The following is a 20,321-nucleotide window of genomic DNA, read 5'->3' on the forward strand; positions in this document are numbered from 1 at the left end:
CTTTATGTTTTGTCCCTGCAATGTATTTAGGGTGCTATACCTGTGGTCACTGTGTTGTAGCAGCTATGCATTTTATTAGCTATCCGTGTGCTTAATGTGTTGCAGCAAAAATGCATTTTAGGTGCATATACCTGTGCTTAAAGTGTTGTACCTACAATGTAATTGAGGTGCATATCTCTGTGCATTATGTTTTGTCCCTACAATGCATTTTAGGTGCTATACCTGTGCTTAACGTGTTGTAGCAACAATGCATTTTAGGAGCAATCCGTGTGCTTCATGTGTTGTAGCAACAATGAATTTTAGCTGTTTTCCCTGTGCTAACTGTCCTGTAGCTACTTTGCATTTTAGGTGATATACCTGAGCTGAATGTATTGTATCAAAAATGCATTTTAAATGCTATCCGTGTGCTTAATGTATTGTTGCAACAATGCTACCATTAGGAGATGTTCCTATCATATTTCTTTCTACTATTGTTTACGACAGTTACGAATATATCATGTGAATTATTGCAGATGAAATGTCTGTCCCTCATTTGATATCGTCATTAGTCTTCTTGACTATTATCACAATATGTAGTTAAGTCCAACAATCGGTTAAAATACAAACGAATTCCACCATTCTGAATGCAGCGATAAACTAAATTGATGGTGAGACTATTCATCTTTATTTCGTGGATTGCACGTGGGAGGTTGATGTTAAGTGAAAAGAAACGTCTTTTTTTCCATCCTATGTGGTTTATGTTCAACGTCGTTTCGTAGATAGTTATAATTTTCTAAAACAACTATAATTTTCTAAAAAAACACCGCTGATATAACATTGAGTTGTTCCTAATGGGTTCGGTCTTTGGTGTAGCTCCAGACTGATCAATATTCCTCTCTAAATATATTGTTTTGTCACCCGTAGCTTTTAGTTTTCACCAATATTCTGTCTCAACCTATTATCTGTATTGTGAACTTTCGATCCACAACATACCCTCAGTACAAGTGCGACATGAATATAAGACTTAAACAAATTATCTACGTCAGAGATTCGAATACATGCGTCCTGATATACTTCATGAGAGAACTTTTATTATAACATTATCTTTTCAACAACGTGAGGTTTTCTTTAATGCTTCATATACATTTCAAGTGCCAGAATGTGAAGAAACTTCCTTTTATATTTAAGCTATGAAATATGTCTTAAGAGATTACCCAATACAGTAAGGGGGGTGGGGGGTCTGCTCTGACTTCCTTTTGACCCGGACTATTGAACAAAAGCTCTTTATGTCAATAAACATATTCACCATGATTCAATATCTTGATCACGATTTCACTTCACTTGAACATGAAACGCTAGGTTCTAAATACAAAATGGACAGGTTAACATTGAACACCAACAAATGAACCTTGTCGAAGTGTGCATAGGTGGATTTTTTGAAAGAAATTTCATGAAATAAGGTTGATTACATAATGCTCAAGTTATTGTCGGATATGGAACACCAAAACGTCAATAGTAATATACATGTTTGATTGTATACGAACGCATGTATGTATGAATGTGTGTACGTGTGTGTGAGAGAAAGAGAAACGTGAAATTCTCTCCAGATATAATTCACAATTATCAGGTTGTTTAAATTATCTCATTCTTAATATTCATATCATAATCCAAACTACATTTATATGTTCTCACAGGCAAACAATGTGGACAAGCATTTGTCCAATTTCAAATAGTTCGAACAATTGGAGATTAAATATACATTTTCAGCTTATATATATATATATATATATATATATATATATATATATATATATATATATATATATATATATATATATATATACAGTTGTAACAGCTATTTTAAACCACATTACAGCATATGAATGATTGATACAATACAGACATTTGAATTTCAACTCTTTTCTTTAACTAAAAATATATATCTACTTATTTTCTGAAGATATCGTATTTCATCATCCCATGTTTATACACAAACATGATACTCAAGGATAACATAACCTTTGCCACTGCCAATTTACATATTACAAAATTACAGAACGTAATCAACCCTATCAAATTACTCGATTCCTCAATATACTTGACATGAGACTGTTTTATAATAAAGTTGTTTTTATGAAAGATTAAAAGCAGAATAGTTCACTCAAACATGATTATTCATTACAGATGTATGATTATTTAAATTTTTAAAGAATAACATACGATGCAACATAACGGCATATCGTCAGAAGATAGTTCAACAATCCTGGAATCATCTGATATTGCTTGACTTGTTTCTTAATTTTGACGTGAGGCCAATACACGCTCAAACATAGTAGCTGTAATGTTACTTACCTAGAGTGACGGCTCTCATGGTGTGTTTATTCTCGCTGATGTCACGGTGGGAGGGAATGTTAAGTGCAAGGTGAAATCTATTCCCCTCCAATCCATGCCTTTCATGTGACATTTTATTTCCAACAATTGTCTCTTCCAACCCATTGCCAGTTTTGTGAACTACCGATTCACAGCAAATGCATTTGCACCAGTGCGACATGAATGCCAAACATGCGAGAATTATCCATGTTTGAGATCTCACGGCATGCATCTTGATGTATTTTATTTTACCTAATTCGTAATAATACAACCTATTAATATAAAATTATCTCTTTCGTCTACATGTGTCTCTCAAATACCGCACATATGTTTCAAGTGCTTGGATATGAAGAAACCTCAGGTTATATTGACGTTCTGTGACGTGTCATAAACGGACCAGCCAATGAATTAGAAGGGAAGGAGGAGCTTGTGCTTTGCCTGGAACCAGAATTTGGACCGAAATAACTTTTTGTCAATGACTATAATGGGTATCATCATAACCTTTCTTTAACCTCATGAGAAACATCCTTGAACAGTTGTTTTTTTTCAGAATCATAAAATTGAAAACTGGTCAAATGATTACATCCCTTCAGATATTAGATTCAAGATCTCAAATGTAAACTTTATAGGTAAACATAGGATACATATTCGTCTACCTTGTCTAAATCTGTTAAACTGCCTTAATATGGCCTATTTCACTGTGATCATTGAATGTTCTCAATTAGATTACACACGAACGTCATCAGTTAACCCTTGAGTGTATGTGTGTATGTGCGCGTGTGAAGAAGGGAGAGAGAGAGGATGTTAACTATCTCGAGCACGCTTACGCCACGATAGTAGGCTGGTCACAGAGTCCAGTCGTAGTGCACATTTTATAACCAAACTACGTCTATAATGTTTATCATCAACAGTTGATATAAACACATTATTTCTAGTCGAAATTTGGGTATACACTTTGAACGATCTATTTAGAAACTATTTTGAAGACCAAGAGATCAAGGTACATTTTCTTTTCGTTCATGCAATACAAATAATGGCTTTTTGCAAACCATATTTACCAAACTTGTCTCCATGATGCAATAACGTGATTTGCATTTTTAATAATCTAAGTAACTTAGTCACGTTGATCGTTTTTCTCCAGTTTGATAGATGCAATTTGAAAAAATGGCTACCTTAAGTAGAATATACATAAGCACTATCCTAAATATTACAATTGTCAATCTCTAACTTACATCTTAATATTATGTTTGTCATTTTCTATCATACAGCAAGCATGACATTTGTTTATATATTTTATATATCAAGCATTAAAGTTGCCGGTATACAATTTCAAACAATACCTTTCTCATTGATTATCATACACGAAATATTACTTTGCTGCTTTCTATCATACAACACACATACATTAATATGGAGATATATGTGATACACCAAGCATTAAATTTGTCACTGCCATTCTTAATTCAAACACTACCTTTCGCATTTAGTATCATATCTCAAACATTAACTTGATGATGTATATCATACAACACACATTACCTTTGTCACGACCAATCCGTTGGCGTAACTGCTTAGAGTGGCCAAAGGCTTATACACACCTTGGTTGGTGCTCAATATTATGCAATCATACATCAAGAACATCCTTTGCCACAATCAAACATCAAATATATCATATATATATATATATATATATATATATATATATATATATATATATATATATATATATATATATATATATATATATATGACAGATAGAGAGATAGCGAGAGACAGTGTGTGTGTTTTGAGGTGTGTTAGTGGGTGTGCGGTGGTGATGGGGGTTTAGTGTGTAGGTATGTGTGAGTACGTTATTGGACGTATGGTTTTAACGTAATTACGTCTACCGTGTGACTTACACAACTGGGGTTTCGAGATTAAATATTCGAATCCAAAGTTAATACTTAGGAGCCGAAACCCTTACGAAAGTTAACGGAAACTGAAAAATCCTGAATCCGGAGAGAATGGTTGGAAGTATTAGAAACAAGGGACCGTAGACGTTAACTATTTTTTCTGTCATCTTAACGGCATGGACGACTAAGTACAGCACACTTTTGATGCGATGATGCATATGATTGACTGAATGTTTACAACACTTTATAAATAACTATATAAATATTATAGATTTATGCAGTTCTTAAAAAATGTAAAGTATGAGAAGCATTGAACTGCTGTTGAAATCACGGACATGTTATTACAGAGAGTTCTTCCACATGCAAAACAACAAACATTAGTTTAACAAAGTAAAAACCTGATTTGGAGTAAAAGAACAACCCTTGTTGACTATATTTCGTTTGTGAAGTCATATTTTGCAGTAAGGAACGGATAACTAGATTGATACATCTGTTTGTGTTACGAAAACAATTGGCGCAATGACACGCCTCACTGAGGAAACAAACAATGCTCAACGTACAAATTCAGAATAAGTATAAAGTAGAAATACAACGTGAAATACTCCTTATCTATTATAGATTACACAACTTATGAATCATTCCAATTTTGAGGCACTATTGTAATTATGTTTCGTGAGCGTTGAAACCACAATGAGAATGGATTAAATATTTAAGTGAATAATTGGTCTTAGAAATATGAATATTTCCAGACAATTATAAACCATGTTAAATGATGTATGTGCATTTGTGATGTTTTTACTAAGCGTTTACAATATGTTTCTTATTGCTAAGAAGTTTGAAGTGTCGAAGTTTAGGGTGATGTCTAACACTAGGATATCATGCCGTTGACATAAAACAATCACACCCAAAATCATTATTTGGATCCCATTGCAAACAGTCCTAGCACTGAACTCTAAATGCTGGAAACCAAGCGAAGTAGCTACTTGTGCCATTTAGAATGATGCAAATGCTCTTTTAAATATAGCACAATAACACATCAGATGATAGAAGCACACACCATTTTGTTACCTAACATTTGGTACAGCCCTTCGTATATTTCTGATTTTGTTTTGAAACAAAACATTTTTGCAGTGTTCCTGGCGTCGACCATGATCAAGTTGCAAGTGAGATATGGTAAATCCACTTAGTGAAAGCTGTACAGCTAGGCTAAAGTATTCTCTTTTTTTCGGGCGGGGGGGGGGGGTATGAGGCTGTTTAGATCTGCGTTCGCCTTCAGAAAAGACGATCTCTGAAATCTGCGTCAATGACGAGTACAAGTGTCTGTTCCCAATCAAAGCTGACCAGCTGAACTGTCTATGTTAATCCTTCAGGCACATGTTCATCTGTATTATCTATGGTAGAGTCTTCAGGCAGTTGACCAGTAAAGATCTTAATCCGGGACACGTCCATTGAGATTTTCAACACGAACCATTATAAATACCACATGCTTGAATGAATCCGTTTCGATCACACCTGTATTGGTTGTATAACAAATAAAAACTGCTACCTTTAAATTTTACTTCGTTCAGTCTGTTCTTTAGTATTAAATGAATATAAGAGATCTGATATAATTTTGATGTAATCATCTTTGGAATTACCGAATAGATGCGTACTAAGCTCTTTATAACTTCGAATTTGTGGGCATATCAGGCACATACAGTTTTTGACGAAATATAAATACATAGGTCATTTTGGACGCTGGTTCTTGGACATAACGCCATTCAAATCTCTGGTTCGACTATATTCACAACAGTAGCATGTTATGTTCATTGATTTCATCAATCTTGTTTTCTAGATATGTGTTTATTTTAATGAGAAAGCAAACCCGCGTATGCAACTAATTCAATACACATATATAAATAAGATTTAATACAGCGTTTTGGCAACAAATATATAAAATGCCACAAGATTTGGTACATGTTGTGTGATTATAAATACATGACAATCAGACACTTTAACATAGCAGTACATTTATGAACTAGGTCACTGATATTGCCATTAATATTTATCTCTTCGGTCAAAACTAATATTATATATATATATATATATATATATATATATATATATATATATATATATATATATATATATATGTGTGTGTGTGTGTGTGTGTGTGTGTGTGTGTGTGTGTGTGTGTGTGTGTGTGTGTTTGTCTGTGTGTCTGTGTGTGTGTGCGCGCGCGATTTAAAGTTGCACTAGCTTGTCGGGATTATGCATTACTGTCGTTTCTTTGGAGGAATATACATACAATTACTATAATTTATTTAATGGTTTTTATTGATATATTGTATTCATGCTTTATAAAACCTATTAATATTGGTACACACACAAATTATTTAATATTAAAATGTTCGGAGGTCGCTCTATCCTCTATCAAACATTATTGGGTGTATGTTGGTCAGGCAGCAGACTAAACGACCTGATAATCGATAGGACCGGACGGAGAGTCAACAAGTGTTGTTACCTCACTACCAAGACTCCTTGTATGCCAAACTGTATGTTTCTCTCGTTGTCTGTATGTCTCTCTTCTGTATAGACGTGTATATTTGTCTATTTCGCTCTCTCTCTATCTCTCTCTCTCTCTCTCTCTCTCTCTGTCTCTGAAGTTATGATTGGTGGAACACTGTAGTCGCACGAAGTAACTGAAAGGAGAAAGTAATAAATATATAATGTAAATAACTATATATTCGGTAGCAATGTCAGTTAAATATGAATAATCATTTAGATGAACTGTAAATATATTTAAAGTTTAAAATGAATCTTGATGGTCCCTCATTTTGATTAGTATTTATTTACAACTCGTGTCAATAACCTAGCCTGTATTTGAAAATCGGCGTTTGCGATGTTCCTTTTGTTTTCTATCAGCCTATTTTGAAAAACATACCGTATATGGCCTAAGCGATGCATCGAAGTAAACTGATACAATGGTACGATGTGTGGGTGCAACCGATTCTTAGCCATATAGTTTGTGTCGGAACAGGTGTGCCTGTGGTGTATTTGGAGTTTAAATGTTGCTTTAATAATGTTTCAGTCATATCACTACGATTTCTGCATTGTTGCTGTTTACAGTGGTGTCAAGCACTGGGGCATCATGCGGCATAATTCATGATTATGTCTCGCCCAGTATTATTATCCTGACACCAGGGCGACCAGTCTTAAAACTAACCTCTTAATGCTGAGCGCCAAGCGTGGTAGCTGTCAGTTCCATTTATGTAAGTCATTGATACGACTCGGCCGGGGATCTAACCCACGTTATCCCGCATACGAGGCGGAAGTTCTAACCACTAGGACACATGAGCGGTTGTTCGGAATAGGGATACACTGATAAGGATGAACACATATTAATTACCTTCTCTATTAAATGTCCGTAATATAGTTAGAATAGATTACCAATGTAGTATTTGTGCAAAATAAGCACCTTTATCACTGATAAGCTATCCGTTTTACTTCTTCATTCCTTGTCGTTTTCGTTGTCCAATCTTCTTGCCTTTCTGCCTTATTTAGTTTCCAGCATCAACGTCGACAACCCGTCTATTTTATAGTTTCAAAGCGAACACTATCATGATAAAAACATTTGTCGTTATCAGTATCTTCTGTAATAAGAATTCAGCTAGGCAGAAACAAAACGAACTCCTATGTTGTGTAATATAAATGCTTGTGTTTGATCTAGTACGTGAACAAAGTAGAACAATGTTGCTCTTGTTATATGTGTTTGTTTATGTACCAAAGTCATGGAAGCTAGGTATGGATTGGTGAAGCTTGGTGGGACTTTTCGTATTATACTTATTTTTTTAGGTTTGTAGTAATAAATGTTCCAATGATATACATGTTACTTTCACAAACTACATTCTTCCCCCCTTCTGTGTGCCCCGAAAGGCCCAGTGGTCTAAAGCGCTCTCAGTTACAAATTACTGCCATATCCCCTCTGTCTGCGTGGGGTCGAGTGTCGGGTTCGGCCAATGTGGGCATGTGAGAAAGATTGCCAGTATCTTTTCGATGGTAGGTGGTTCTTTCTAGGGATTTCCCGGGTTCTTCCTCCGACATGTATAGCCTATCACATGCTGAAAACAATGGCGTTAAACAATACAACAACAACAATTTACTCCTCTATGTTTTTCTCTGCACAGTACACACACACACACACACACACACACACACATATATATATATATATATATATATATATATATATATATATATATATATATATATATATATATATATATATATATATATATATATATATATATATATAATAACAATCATAATAAGAATGATAATAACAACAAAATACATATAGCAACATCTGTCCTTATTGGTCATTGGTTTCTAGGTCAATACAAATATTTTCCAGCATCCCGAATAAGTTGTGATAACTAGCTGAAACAAGATAGGTTTAAAACTTTAATCCATGTCCACACTCTCAGATTAGTCAGCTACCAGTTTTGCGTTGTTCATTGCCAGGTTATTGGATATATATATATATATATATATATATATATATATATATATATATATATATATATATATATATATATGTATATATATATATATATATATATATATATATATATATATATATATATATATATATATATATATATATATATATATATATATATCAAGATCTTTATAACTTATCTTCATTTTAAAACAAATGAAATATATTATGAAAATAACTCCAAACGTGTACTTTGGGACCGTGGACAAAGTTTATCGGAACGATTGCAATGGGAATTTTATCATTTCCAGTATGAAACTGAATCAGGGAAATCACAATGTTTATATATTCTTGTTCTTATTTATTTAAAGGTCACCTGCCATACTCCAATTTTGTCCTATGTATATTAGATTTGCATTACATGATTAAGAATTGTTATTCTCGCACATGTTTTTATCAAGTGTAAAGAAGAAATAATTTAATTGATGCAAATATAAGTAATCAACGCTTTTACTTCGCTTTAGTTACAATTTCCCACCTATATTTATTTTTATTTGCAAGATACCGACTTATAGTTAACCTGGATATCGTATAATCTTGGTCAGTTTGCAATAAGCAAATTACCATGCATCATCGTCATCATCTTTATTTCCTTCCATGGAACATCACATGATATAAGATTAACTCTTATAAACATAATCAATATATAAGTATATAAAAAAAATTAAAAATAGAAAAATATAATAATATTAGAAAACAAATTCTTACACTATATCAGTCAACAAAGTGTTCGCCATATGATTCAGTTGCAAGTTTAAGAATACGTTCGAATGACGAAAGAAAGAATAGATGATAACAATGCAAGATAATTTGTTTTTTTCATTTTATTTTCAAAGAAGTGCATGTTTATCAATTTATTTTGTACAGTCTGCGTGTGTGTAAGTTTATGTGTCGGGCACAAATGAAACACAAAATTATTTCATTTCTAATTTGTACGGAATAATGGAACAAATATGAGTGCGATATTGACCAGCAATTACAAGCTTTCAATTTACGCGCTCAAACACTAAAACAATTTGAAAAATAAAAGCAAACAATACAATTCACTGTTGGGAGCTTCGGATTTCAGCAACTAAATACTGACAAAATGATCAACATTATTATCTCTCTCTCATGTGTAATCTAGTATGTATTTCATGCAGTTATGCTACAACGTAAAGCCTAACATTAAGTATAATTTGTATACAATCTCATGCACACTACCCTTAGCAAAATGTTTACTTATTATTTAGAATATTAACTGTTATTTATTTTTGTTTCATAAATGCTGATTTATAATTTGACCGTAGGACTTGAGAATGTCGTTGTGCAGATGTATATATGTGTTAGCAAAACAAATGTATATAACTATTTTAATTAAAACAAGCAGGATATGACAATTTGTGTTTTCTCTCATAAATATGTACGTTACGAAGTACGATTATTTTCTTTTAAAGAAAATCAAAATTGTTTTTTAAAATTCAGTTTTTTTCCCTTAAAAAATATTTGACATACTATTCACTTTTTTGTTGAAGAATATAAACGTAAAAACTATTGTTAGGTTTGGCAGAATTTGTATTTGGGAAAATTCACTATGATCCTGCATAAAAAAAACTGTTCCATCCCTCCCCTGTTTGATCAGACATATTAAAAACACTTTTATTCTGGTAAACATGTATTTTCGGAAAAAGAAAGAACGCTTTTTCTCAGCATCATCCTTTTAGTTACATCCGTATGCAACACAGTGCACCATATTTGCTTTACAAAGGCACGATATTACGCTTTATCACATAGACTTTTACGTAGTGAAATTAATAATTCGAATGGCTAAATTGAATAAATGAATGTCATATATGGTATGTGCACGCAAAAACAACCTATTATTTACGGAGATTGCCAAATATCTTTTTTTTTTATTTTATAAAGCAGAGTTTTAAGTCTAATTAAACATTCGTATGGTCTGCATGCATAACCAATGCGTTTCGTTTACAACTATGATAATATCTCACCTTTGTACAATATAGGGCGGCCGGTGACTTTTAACAACAACAAATACATATCGAAAAACAATTAACTAACTCTAAACAGTTCAAATTGTTTCTTCAAATTCGTATCACATCGGGATGAATTAATTTGTCTCAGCTATATAGAACTAATATATGACTATTGGTTAGCACGTTTTACATTATCACAGTTGACCATGCATTAATTTTGTTTCAAACATCGCCCAGAATGTCATTTGTTTTCTGGCAAAAACTTCACTTCTTAGAATTCCATCTACTCATGCGAGCGTCTATTTCAACACTTATCTGAATGTATGATTCTATTGATAAATATGTCCATGAAAATATACTAAATAAGATTTAAGGGCTGTGTGCATGGTGAAGGGAAGCTATTAATTTCTGCACTAGGTTAATGAGTCTCGTATATATATATATATATATATATATATATATATATATATATATATATATATATATATATATATATATATATATATATATTCTTTAATGGAATTAGTAAAAGATTCTAGAACTACTGTAAACTGCAAGGTATTGTTCAGTGGAAATATAAGACATCTCATGTGATACAGTGAACTGGATCAGTCCACAGATTCGACATTGTCAAATTTCAAACTTTAATTTCACAAGAAAAGTTAAATAACTTCTTTTCAAATTGACCGTTGTATCCCGTTAGATAATGATAGTAACATTTGTAGACCGATTGATTGCGCTTTGGAAGAAACAACACATTATCGGATTCATCCATCCTACCATCACCCGTATATAGCTATACATGCATTAGCTCATATATTTGTTACAAGATCAGGTATGGTAACTATGGAAATGATGCCATTAAATGAATTCACAGTAATTGGAAAAACCTTTCTGAATTATCTCATTTATGAAACACTTGTAATTGTAAACATTTTTAATACTTCCATAAATAAACAGAACGCAACTAAGTGGCTCAGCTAGAAATAATACTCAAAAAATCAATAAATAATACCCTAAGATGTAACTTTATACGGCCTTGACCTTAACATCCATTTAGTTGAGGCGAGCGTATTAAAACACATGTCCAACAATGTAACATAAGCGCAGCAAAATTCAAATTAAGCTAAAGTAATTGCTAATTTTGTATCGCTGAGTAGATCTTATAATTTCTGAATGGCTCCCAAGTGACATTTCCACGTGTCAAGTTTAACAATTACGTGACGGATACTCCAAAGATTGTTTTTTTCACAAATGTAGACCCTGAACTATGCATATTATTATATATGCTATTTGCTTGTGTTGTAACATCTTGAAACAATATATCATTTTCACTTGAAAACTAGATTACTGTCCTCTTGTGTTAGCGGTTGCCACAGCTCCTGGTCTAGATAGTTCAACATTTCTGAGTACCAAACATTTCAAAAACAGTTACCAAACCAATTTGCCATGAGGGTGATAGGAATAAGATTCAAACTGTTGGATGTCTAAACAGTCCATAACTTGCGAACACTTTCCGGATATAAAATTGACCTATGATCAGACTGATTATAAAGAGAGAAAAGTGTTATAAACAAACTTTTTCAAAATATCTACAATATTTTTAGTTTTAATATGTTCACAAAGGTATAGCCTCTGGAAACCTTTCGGACCAAAATATTATAGACAACGTGTATTTGTTATCTGAATTTGGTTTCAGGCAAAGGACCGATACGGTCTAACCACATTTTAATAAATGGTTATCAAATGCTGTAATCGGTTGCATATAGCCTTAGGCATCCTTTAAATGGGTTTTCCTGTCCTTTCACAAGTGTGTTAAGACGTAAATGCGCGGAACCATTCTTTTTCAGTTTTGATTCGTGTAAATGATTTCACACCTTGTGCTAAATCTTTATTGACGCCTGAATGACCAGCCAAGGGCGTTTCCTGTGCATATAATACAAATGTAATGTCGCTGTGACTTAGGTAAACATGATCATGGCTCATTGACCATTCATCATTAGAGAGTATCTATTATGTCCTCCATTTGCTCAGACGTATCCCATATTTCACAAAATGTCAAGATAGTCATTGTGTGAATTCAGTGTCGCTAATATCCATATGAAGCAAATAGGTGCTCTCAGGATCTCATTTTGCTTGCGCATTGAGTGATCGTGGTTTCTAGCTCTGATTAAAATCTCGAGAATAAGTAGTAAATATCGGATCATGTAGAATCATACCCTAGCAACAATAGACAAAAACAAGTAATTAACTAAAAATATTTCGAGTTTATTGTGTACATTTCTGATGACATCGGGTTGAATTAATTTCTCTCAGGTACAAAGAACAAATGTATGACTATATGTTAGCAAATTATACATTATTAGGCGGGACCATGCATACACTTTGTTTTAAAGATCGTACAGAATATTTTTTGTTCTGGCATAAACTGCATTTGTTAGAATTCCACTTTCTTTTTGTCACGTGACGCAAGAATGTCTATTTCAACCCTTATCAGTAATATTGATAATATTGATACATTTGTCCATGAAAATGTACTAGATAAGATTTTAGGACTATGTGCAGGGTGAACAGAAGTGATTATTTTCTACACTAAGCTACTGATTCTTGTATAGTTTTACTCTTTAATGCAATTAGTAAATCGTACAAAAACTATTGTAAACTACACCGTATAGTTCATTGGAAATATCACATATCTAATGTGTCACCGTGAACTGGAAATGTCCACATATTCGTCATTGTCAAATTAAAAACTTTAATCTCACAAGAAAAGTTAAATTACGTCTTTTTGAATGACAATTGTAATCACTTAGAAGTAAATATGAGATATATTTAGACCGATCGATGATTCTTTGGAAAAGAAGCAACGGCGAAAATGAGCTAGTGAAGAAACAACAAGAAAATCGATTCAGCCATCCATCCATCCCCGCAATTAGCTAGAAATGCATTACCTCATATATTTGTTTCAAAAGCGTATATGGTAACTATGGTAACTATGTAACTTTCAGTGTAAGTGTTTGTGATGCAGACTAAATATCATTGATAAACTTTTACATTAATGATTAACTATAACGTTAGTATTTGCGTGAATATTTTTTTGTAAACTGTTATCTACTGACTGGGAAGATGTTTAGCATATTGTCATTAATTGTATTTTAAGTATTAATAATTTTTAATACATTATTACCATTTGTGCAAATGGTTAGTATGCTGTTTCTATCTGTATCAACAGTGTATACTGATACCACCTGTGTGAATATAGGTAGTGTGAATGATATTTCACCGCTGCATCTAGGTAGATGAAAATGGATTTTGTGCCATTTTTGTAACGCAATTTCGTTTGCAGACATTTTATAGAGCTTCCGCTATTTTACGCCATGTCACTTACATATCCGCATACTCGTGAATAGAGATAATTTTAGTTCTTTTAATGTGACGACGATATATTATTACAAATCTTATTGTATTAATACGTATGTGGAATAACTTAAACTAGGAAATGCTATATTTTAAAATTAACGTATTTATCATGATCACAGACACATACATATGTCTTTGATTTTTTTGTTATTTTAGCGTGTGAAGAAACCATAAATACAATACGATTATATGTAAAATATCAACGAAAAAGTAATCCACTTATTTAAAACACAGATACACACAAACACACACATACAACGACACATTTCATTGTGCGGTCAAGATACGGATTTGTCAGGCGCCATCCAGATTTAGTTAATTCATAATAAAGTAAGTCCAATATTAACATATAATTTCGACAACCTGATAACAGTTTTTGTATCGACATATTAATTTGAGATAGTATGGTATATGGTAACATAATGTGCTAATTAGGACATCTTCGTAAGGTCAGCCGATGTAGAATGTTTGGCTACGGTTCCTTTGTTCGATTCACCAATCATACATTTTTGTAAAAATAATTGAACCATATGGTTAGTTTTATTTTTTCTTCATTTTTCAAACCTAACATATACCATTTAATATTACTATTAGATCAAATGGGTTTAGAAACGGTTCCTGTAAATATAAGTCATCTCATTAATAGATAGATAGATAGATAGATGGATAGATAGATAGATAGATAGATAGATAGATAGATAGATATATGGAGAATATTTGATTTTATATGGTTAATAAGTGACAAACGCAAAGGTTTGCTAAAACCAGTCAGCGTTTTTTACATCGAAAATAATATTATTAGTGCAGATACTTTCCCAATCAAAACTCTGTCTCTTTAACATGTTTTTAAATACTAATTTATGATTGAGGTTCCTGATGTTAGCTGGTTTTGGGAATTCAGAGTTCAGTGATTCCTTGTAGGCGAAATTCTCTGTAAAGAATGAGTTAAGGATATTTGTAATTTACTATATGAACATACCTCAAAGAAGCTATCAACTGATTTTTAATTGGTTGTTTTTTTGGTCTAGATAGTTCAATATTTCTGAGTTCTAATCATTGTTTAGACCAAAGTTAGTGAGGTCTGATTTCACGCCACCAGTTAAATCTGTACTTGTGGGATACGTACACAAAATGATTTATAGTTGTGTCAGTTTATACTGACAGAGTGTTAATTGTGCAATTTAAGCCACTGACATTTGTCTAGCTTGATAAGGTACACACTACTTGGTCTGACGAGGAACCGGAGGTATAGACACAGAACTATATCACTGAGCAGAATACTCATTTCTTTTGTATATATATCATTCCTTCATTTACAACATTGTCAAGACGATTAATTTCTGAATCTTGGACTGAAACAAGTTTATATTTTAAGAACTTCAAAAATGTCAATGGACATTCAGTCAATCCACGAGTTTAAATGTAGTAAATCCTAAAGAGTCGGGAAATGATTCAGTAACAGCAAACAGCAAGAAAGACCCTCGTTCCATTATTTCCCTGCATTAATGCAGCACAACATATACCATATTTTCCAACATTTGAAGTAAACATAGCCATACCAGTGAGCCATGAGGGTCATATGAAGAGGATTTAAACTGTTATATGACTAAATCATGCATTGCATGCTAAAAAATGTCCTGAAATGAAATTGACATAAGATCAGACTAGTCAGATTTTGAAAGAGAGAAAATGTTTCAAACCAAACTTTTTCAAATCATTTACCATAGTTTTAGTTGTAATATTCTCACAAAGGAATTACCTCTGGAAATCTTTCTGACCAACAGATTATAGTCAACGTGTATTAGTTATCTGATTTTGGTTTCAGGCAATGGACCGATACAGTCTAACCACATGTTAAGAAATGGTTATCAAATGATGAAATAGGTTGCATATAGCCTTAGGTATCTTTTAAATGGGGTTTCCTGTCCTTTCACATATGTGGCAAAAGGTAAATACGCAGTAACATTGTTATTCGTTTTTGATCCGTGTCAATGATTTCACACCTTGTGCTACATCTTTATTGACACATGAATGACCAGCTAAATGTGTGTCCTGTGCGTAAAATAAATATTTCATGTCGCTATGACATTTGTAAACATTTTAATATATAATTGACCATTAGTCAACAGTGGTTATCTCATATCTTCTACATTTGCTCATAATAATGTCATTTTTCACAAAATGGCAAGCTGGTAATTTTGTGAATTCATTGTCGCTAATATACATGTGTAGCAAATATGAGATATCATGATATCTCAGGATATCCTATTGCTTCCACAGTGAGCGAGCTTGTATCACCCTGATTAGAATTGTACTAAAAAGAGGATCACTTAGATTTATACCATATATATGATCAAGTGTCGGACCGATAAATGCGTGAGCGAGAGTAATACATTCCGGATTAACAATATCATTTCCAACTGTGTATGTCGGAAGAGTAAGCTATGTTCATCCAATATCTTGAAAGATTGTAATACATATCGAGGAAGAGTATTGCTCACCATTGTGTAAATGGTGCTCAATGGTTTCATGGCACTTTAATGAAAATTCGTTCAGCGCATTCCGATTATTTCTGCCAACATTTCTAGTGTGTAATGATATTGCATTCGTTTAGATTCACCATCATCAACACCGCCTCTCATGTTGCTATCTCCCCAATCCATATTAACCTCAAAACCAATGATGTCGCTGATAGTAATTACGACAACGTTTCCGTAATCTCAGTCAGTAAGGTAAGAGTATTGTCTTTATCAAAACTATGAGTGACGATAAAGATGTCATCTTTAGCCAAAACAAATTATCTTCATCAAACTAAGTTACACATTTTGCAGCAAATATTTAAAATAATGTCTTGGAATAATGTATTTTCTGTCTATCTCATTTTGACACTAACACACACTCGAATTTAAGAAAATTAATTTGATCGATATTAGGTGTTTTATTGACAAAACCTATTTATTCGGTGTCTATCTTTTTTGATATGTATAATCGGTGTGGTATGCTGCAATACAACATCAGGCCTTCTCAATATACAGAGTAAGACTGCATCTGTTTATGCTTGCGTGGCTGTGTGGGGGTGTGTTTGTCCGTATATGTAGCGTATAGATTAAAAATGTCAATTTTAGTCTTTTATCAGCAACGTTTCTCTGTAAAGAAGACAATGCTTTTATCGTTCTAAAGATAAGGGCATTGATGTCTCGTTTGACATAGTTGTCTAACTTTACATAAAGATAACATACAGGAAAGCTTTATCTTCTTGACGTTCTTTATTTTAAGTTTGGGTATCACGAGTTTCACTAAAGTTTTGAGAACTTCCTATCAAGTGCGTTATTATTCGTGTGAGTACTTACTTACTCCAACTGAAATTGCTTTTCCTAATGTTTATAAGATTAAACATATACGTCCTAATGTGTTACTCATAGCACATATCAATATTATGTGTGTGTGTGTGTGTGTGTATGTGTATGTATGTCTGCAGATTGATGATATCTGTAAAACGAACAACCCAATTGATACTCAGACTGCTTGTATATACATTTTAACATTTAACATTCATTGGCATTCTGATCCATTATTCTTTATTTCTAATTTTGTTGGTATATCGTTAGAATCTCATATCAATTCATAGATGTAAAAAGTGAGTACCCTGTTACGTATTCTAATCATCTTCGTAATGGAAGCGGATACATTTATTCCGTTTGGTCAAGAAATCCCCACATTTCGGAAACGCTAAACATCACAATAGGTATAAGCTAAATATGTGTTTTGCGTTATTCTTTCGTTTCAAATTTCTATGTATGGACAAAGTTATAAAGTTATTTTGCTAGTGTAACGTAATCAAGTACACCGAGATTCACGCGTGTGAAAACATGTAACTAAATGCATCGAAGATCAGAACTTATGTGCTATATCTAAAGTACAAAAACACAGAAATCAGCAAATGTAATGGTAAGTATACTAGCGTTTGACATGCATAAGTGTACACTAAAGCTTTTGTTTCAGTGTGTGTGTTGTACAGAAGGCAGAGAGACAACCGTGTTACGTACGCATTCTCTAAATAGGTGCTTCTAATGTTGTATTTTCAGAGACACTGAGGACAATGCGTAAGAAGAAAACGGTGCAGCGAATCATATTATGCAAACCGTCCCAAAATCACACATAATGAAGACTGTATCATATGATTGGGAACAAAAAAAGAAACATTTCATAGTCTGATTTTCATAATATCTATCACAAAGAATATGCACACACCTTACATGTTTACGGCACAGCGAGGTTCCTTTAATGACTTTTGTGTTAGAGACAAATATGTATCTTTTAGATGCCCTGCTCGTCTCACTTGTTAAGGATATGATTACGTTTTCTTTTGGTTTTACAATATGTTATGTATTTCTACATTTTTGTCATTCCTTGTCGTTGATGTTGTCTAACGTTTTGTACTTTTTATTTATGAATGTTTACTGAAGTGATAACCACCGATGTACCTCTTGTCAGCGACTATTGATTGAGCTACCTCATTGTTGTTCCAATGTCGTATAGACAAACATTTCATAGTTTAGGCCATGAAACTCCCTTGCTCATTTAGGAGTCAATACAACCTATTACTGAATTTCACCATTTTCATCGGCCGATACTAGAATGTTATGTCCAAAAATACAGTAGATCCTGTCACATTTGTCTCATTGTATGAAACCCAAACCAAACTATACATTTGGTTCATTAACTACCTATTCCTGAGTTTCACAATCATTTAGCAGCATAATGGTGGATTGTATGGGTCCCTTACGTAATAAAAAGTTAGGCAACCAATGCTTGTCAAACGCAATGTGTTCGTCGACAAGGTCTCCAGAAGCAATTAATTTAGGTAATATTAAGATTAAATATATAGTCCTAGCTTTTATGAAGTTCTTTATCCTGCTGGCCTGCCCAGATCCAATCTGATCTAGATCCTAATTTCATGTTAGTGTTCTTACGATAAGTTGTGTATGAATTAGGTAAACAGGACTGTAAGTCCTTTCATAATACCCCTGAAAGCTAGGGACGTTGGGAAGATGTCACCAGACCTTAAAGAATATTATAGTCATATTGCTTTGATACCAGAAACGAATGGTTCCAATGTATTCCATTACTGTTGTTTTCACGTTTGGGAAACAGTACAAGAATCCCTAGGAGTTAGATCACTTGGACTTGTTGTTTGGACACACTGTTTGTTGACCGTCGCGATGTTCTTAAAACACAATCTTATTTTAACAGATGGCTCAGACATTAATTGGTTTGATTATTTGTCTGATTTTTAATAAACAATGTCGAAAACATTATATGTGTCACGAAATAAACGTCAGTGTGCCCAATACAAACTAAATTACGCAAAATAGCACTTGAGAATAAAGCTGAATAATTCAAATTTATGACATTAGGTTGCAACATCAAGTTTTTTTCCAAATAGGAAACAGAAAGTAAAATTAAGGCTCGCAGAATAACTACCTTTATAAACATAACTTAACTTAACTTAAAGACCTGATAATGTTTCCTACCTTAAATATTATCAGCATGTTTTTATGTTTTTTAATTTCACGGTGCTTGTTTTTTGTAATCATATGATTATATTTGGTTTTATGTTATAAATGTTTTCTAATGTTGTAAAGTGCTTAGAGATTTTACATATTAGGACCAAAACAAAGTCCTCCTTATTATTATTATTATTATTTGTATTAGTATTATCATTATTATTATCATTATTATCATTATTATTAGTATTACTAGTATTATTAAACCTTTCGATTTTTATCAGATATCACGAAAATTCTGCTAAGACATTGGTCATGGAGGAAAGAGTTAAAACATAACAGGGCAATATATTAAAAACATTAAAAAGAAGCAAACAGAGTCGGATGTAGATCTTTGCTTCGAAAGACTTAACAAAACGAATAAAAATGAACGGAAGGAGGAGAAACCCAAATTTTAAATAAGAATACATGAACTATATTGCTTTTGAAAACACGTTAATAAAAAGGTTACAACTCCATAATTCAAGCAAAACAGATCAATATTGAAGTTATTTATATGAAATGACAGTTGTGTCTTACATTGCATACATGTCGTCAATATCTACTATAAGATCTAATTGTTTTGTTTGCAAACAAATAA

At 32.8% G+C, this 20,321-nt stretch overlaps 1 protein-coding gene across 1 annotated transcript in view; it reads right to left on the bottom strand.

The window, feature by feature from the left end:
- LOC149774626 (transmembrane protease serine 9-like) overlaps nucleotides 1-20,321 on the bottom strand; it is a 130,200-nt gene that overhangs the window by 59,333 nt on the left and 50,546 nt on the right. The gene's annotated exons all lie outside the window — the stretch shown is intronic.

The sequence above is a fragment of the Sinohyriopsis cumingii genome, unplaced genomic scaffold (assembly GCF_028554795.1).
Source record: "Sinohyriopsis cumingii isolate HCF-2022 unplaced genomic scaffold, ASM2855479v2 utg000160l, whole genome shotgun sequence".
Lineage (NCBI taxonomy): Eukaryota > Metazoa > Mollusca > Bivalvia > Unionida > Unionidae > Sinohyriopsis > Sinohyriopsis cumingii.